A 4,654-nucleotide genomic window follows, 5' to 3' on the forward strand; every position below is an offset into this window, starting at 1 on the left:
CTAAAACGCCCCCCTTTGAAATGCAAATAAGGGAGACAATGCAAATGAAGAACCGTCTGGAAACACTAGGCTCTGAAAATGCGGCGAAATCCCAGACTATAAACTAACTCATGACTCAAAAAAGACAACCCAGTCAAAGATGAGGCAGTAGCACAACTATGACTTAAACCACAGCCCAAAAGAAGTAAGTAAAGATGGCCAGGCTGTACCCATAGCTGGGCATGTCTGGGCATGTCTGGGCAGCGTCCACACGGACGCTACCTTTAGCTTAAATTACCCCACCAGCCTTGAAAATTGGGCGCGAACACCGAAATAAAGAACAACAGGAGGCTGTAAACAAAATGATTATAGCCTCAATCGCTCAAGCAGAGCCAAACTTAAGAGCAAAAACCACCACAGGCCAGGAGCAACACGTCAGTTGTGCAATATCTGCCAGGTAAGGGGACACACAGCATGTCCTCCAAGACGTTCACCGACGAATGGTGGAAATTTCCACTGGTGACCGGAGCGTTCTCTTTATATCAATCCGCATCGACATCAGGTCAAATTTGAACATAAAAATCAAACGCAAAGACACGTTCAGACACTAGCATTTAAAACCTTAAACGCGTATAAAGCATGTAAAACAATAAAATACATTCTGTTTGTTTGTTTATTTGTTATAATGTTGACTTTTATTTATCTAGTGACTTATCTATTTTCTGTTGGCACATGGATATGTACCACCGAGGACAGTGCTTAAGACTGACGTACGTGTGGGCCAGCTCACTTTATCTATGGGGTTAACATCAAACTGGGAATAAAAGGAAATATTTTATGTCAGGGTAATGAACTGATAAAACGGCAGCCTTTGTAGGCATTATGAATGACTGTAAAGTAGTTTTATTTATAACAAGTCAATGAAAATGATAATCCAATCATATACTGTTCTACTATCCTGTGATAGGCCGGCCCGTCTGGAAAAACAAATCAAATGAAATCAACAATTTGGCAGGTTTTCAGCCACTTTGTCATTGGTTGAACCGCGGATTGTCATGTTCTTATTGGCCGAACTGATAAATATGACTGCCAGCTTGTCAAGGTTCATTAGACGCTCACAGGTGTCAGCCGGGGATGTTGTATCACTATCTTCGGCGGAATGATGTCCTACTGCGACAGAAAATAGGCCCTGGCATAATCAAGATCATTAAAAGCTAAGCCAAGATTTTGGATCTGGTGACTTACACTTAAATATATCTCGTCTATTTCTATGTGCTAAAGTCCAAATTTTGTTCTTCATATTGACAAAAAGAGCCAAAACGATGCAATGCGGATGAATACAACAAGGACGCTTCGGCAGCATGGGATTTTACGCCAGTGTAGCTTTCACATTGTGGCGTGGGGTTGTAGTGCAAGCTTGGCCTTTCGTCCGACTCTTTTAGCACCACAGATACTAAGCTTGAACCATGTAAACTGCTTTCTGTAGCGGTTATTGTCAAAGGTCCGCTATAATTTGTGAGTTGAGAATTGTCCTTGCTGAGTTAGAATTCTTTTTGAGGGCCACTTGCATTTACCTTTGTTGGAAATCCAGCTCGACTCAGTCATGCCCACCCCACAACCACTGCTCTCCAGGACAACTGAGCTGTGCCTTTAATCTTGTCGGAGCATGTACATGTTTTTTTCGCCCAACCTTGTGCTTCGTTAGTAGTTGTATGGTTACTATTTCATTAAGGATGTTGATAGGAACTGGTACAAATTTGGTCCTAAGTTAAGAGTGGGACTACCTGGAATTGTGGCGAAACAAAGAACGTTATTCTCTTGACTACATGCATGGGAAGGGAGCAGGACGTCTATTTCTTATCGTAATGTGTTGGCGCATCTTTTTTCTTCAGCAAGCTTATGGGGTTACTTACCCGGCAGAGATTAATTATCATACATTCCAATGCATACATATATCATCAGTTTGCTTCATGCCCCTGTGAATAGTCTTGTCTAGAAGTCCATTCTTTAGTTTTTAACTCTGTGAAATCAGAGTTTTGTGGTCCATTGTTTGCGACCCCCACCTGTTTGAGCCGATTGAGTTAGGCTATCATTAAGGAGTCACAGGTTTAAACTCAGATTTGAGTTTGCTCGGCTTGGGGCCATGCTTTTTCTGCAGCCTCGTGCAGCCCCGTGCACTGGGCCAGAGTGCGGGCAGGATGTTTGCATCCGAGTTTTTAGCTGACATTGTTGTACTCGTAGTTGTAGGGAGTCTTTTCTTTGTTGAAATCGGTTGGTTTCTTTTGATGTTTCAAGTTGGCAGGAGTGGGATGGTGGGTGCACACAGACAATAACCTGTCGCGGGTAGCTTGGCCTGTCCTTTTTCTGTTGTTCTCTCTATCCAAGTCTTGTTGAGGTGGTAGTATTTCTTCTTAATTGATTTTTGTTATACTCAAAATTTTAATTTTAAAGACGGGTCAGGCTTTTTTGGTTTCAAAACTCTGTAATTTTTGGAGTTCCCCTTTTGGGTTATTTTCTCCTCTTTGTCACTATTAGGCCTTTCCCGCAGGGTTTTTGTCCGCCAGTATATTTATTTGTTTGTATTTACGTGGTAAACATTGACAGTTCTCTCTTCGAAAATATTTCATATCACTCACATTTTCTGCGAGCAATGGCTTGTTTTTCTCAAGATTTTCCTTCAGAGCCTGAGGTGTCTCGGGCAAAATCAATTGGAAATAATAACCAATGGGGTCTGGAATCTTCTTCTTTTTCATTTTCTTCTTAGATTTCTTAGAGGAGGAAGGAGGAAGCAATTGCTCTGAACTGGACTCATACTCTACATCCTCCTCTACACCCGCTAAGTTTTATCCCCCCTCCAAATAAGGCATGCTGCCAGTCACCGATAAAGCGTCCTCCTCGTCAAGGTTGGCAGACTGAGACCGAACCTTGGCAACGTCAAAAACTCCATCATTGTCACAGAGACGCATGATCCTCTCTAGCTCCTTGCTCACCAGGCTGGGTGTCTCACCTGCCAGGGTTCCTTGTCGCCATTGTTTTTGTTCGACGCCTCGTAAGATTTTAGTTTTTGGTGGGCAAGTAGAGACACCGGCAGACATAGAGAGTTAGTATATAAAATATCCCGCGTCACCATAGAAAAGTCTTTCGGCAGCCCATCTGAACCTGGACATTTGTTATTTTCCATCTGCTTCAATGCAGAATGGAATTTAGAACAAGAAAGACTCACCTTGACGTGGGATATTTGGGGTCAGGATTTGTGTTCTGTTTTGTTAGAGGGACTCGAATAGGATTCTCTGTGTTCTTCTCAAAACCTATATGAAATTCATTATTGCAGAAAAAATGTAACCCGGCTGATCCGAAGAATAAACGTCCTATTTCCTCTGTCCGACAATAGGAGACCTCTTCTCACACAATAGTCCCACAGACGGATAGCCAGGTCTGACATGGGGCGTGTTTTGGTGGTTCATGTATGCCACTACTGTGTTGTTGTCCGATTTCACTCGAACCGTGCGGTTCAGTAAGTTTTCTTTGCAGAATGATTTTACGACCAGAAAGGCCGCCATCATCTCTAGCTGGGTTATGTGCTGGCGTTTTTCCGCGTGCGACCACGGTCGGACCACCGGTACTTATTCCGTGCGAAAAGGCACCCCAGCCAACTTGTGATACGTCGGTTTCTATCACTACGTCGCCCTCTTGACAGTGGATTAGGCGGTGATTGTACTGATATAGACAGTCTCTCCACCAAACCAAGTCGCTACGTGCATCCTCTTTCAAAGTCACCAGTGCCTGCCAGCGCCTCCCGTTTCCTGTAGGGATGCAATAAGAAGCATCTGCAAGCTTCTGAAATGCAGAGGACCTTAGAGCACCGACATGCACAGACGCTGCTTGAAATTTGCCAATCGCACTTGCTAGTTCCCGGGCAGAAAACGCACAAGACTGTAGCATAGACCTTGCTAACTCAATCAATCCTTGTAGTCTGTCATCTGACAGAAACACACCACCTGAATCTAGGCCTGATCCAAAAAATTAATTATCTGTGTAGGTTATAAGATAGATTTACCTAAATTGGGAATAAACCCTACATGAACAATAAAAGTCTCTCGTTGAGAACGTATTTTGACGACAGCGTACCTCATTATTTGCCCTTACTAACATGTCATTTAGATACACTATAAGTCTGATTCCTGTACGTCTCAGATGTGAAACCTCTACTTTCAAGAGCTTGGTTAACAATCTCCGCGCTGTGGTCACGCCCAACAGAAGACAGACGAAAGAATAGAAACGATTTTCCGTGCACACGTGAGAAATCTTGGTGGCTTGCATGAATCGGCACTGTAAAGTATGCATTCGTTAAATCTATTTTACAAAAAAATCTCTGGCCGCACTTAATCCTGTACTAAGGACAGATTCTCCATTTTGAGTTTCGGAATGTATAGGCACTTGTTCAGCGGCCTTAGATTTATCACCGGCCTGAGGCCACCTGTCTTCTTGGGCACTGTGAGTAGCCTAAGAATAAAAAAATCTGAACTGAAAGGTACCTCTTTAATAGCGCCTTTCAACAACAAAATCTCTACTTCTGAATCTAGAGTTAACTCTTGCTCTGGAGTCATGGCAACATTCCAAGGAATACTACTCTGAACTAGTGGTGACCTAAACCCCTCCATGATCACCGTGTCCG

The sequence above is a fragment of the Branchiostoma lanceolatum genome, chromosome 11 (assembly GCF_035083965.1).
Source record: "Branchiostoma lanceolatum isolate klBraLanc5 chromosome 11, klBraLanc5.hap2, whole genome shotgun sequence".
NCBI classification, from domain to species: domain Eukaryota; kingdom Metazoa; phylum Chordata; class Leptocardii; order Amphioxiformes; family Branchiostomatidae; genus Branchiostoma; species Branchiostoma lanceolatum.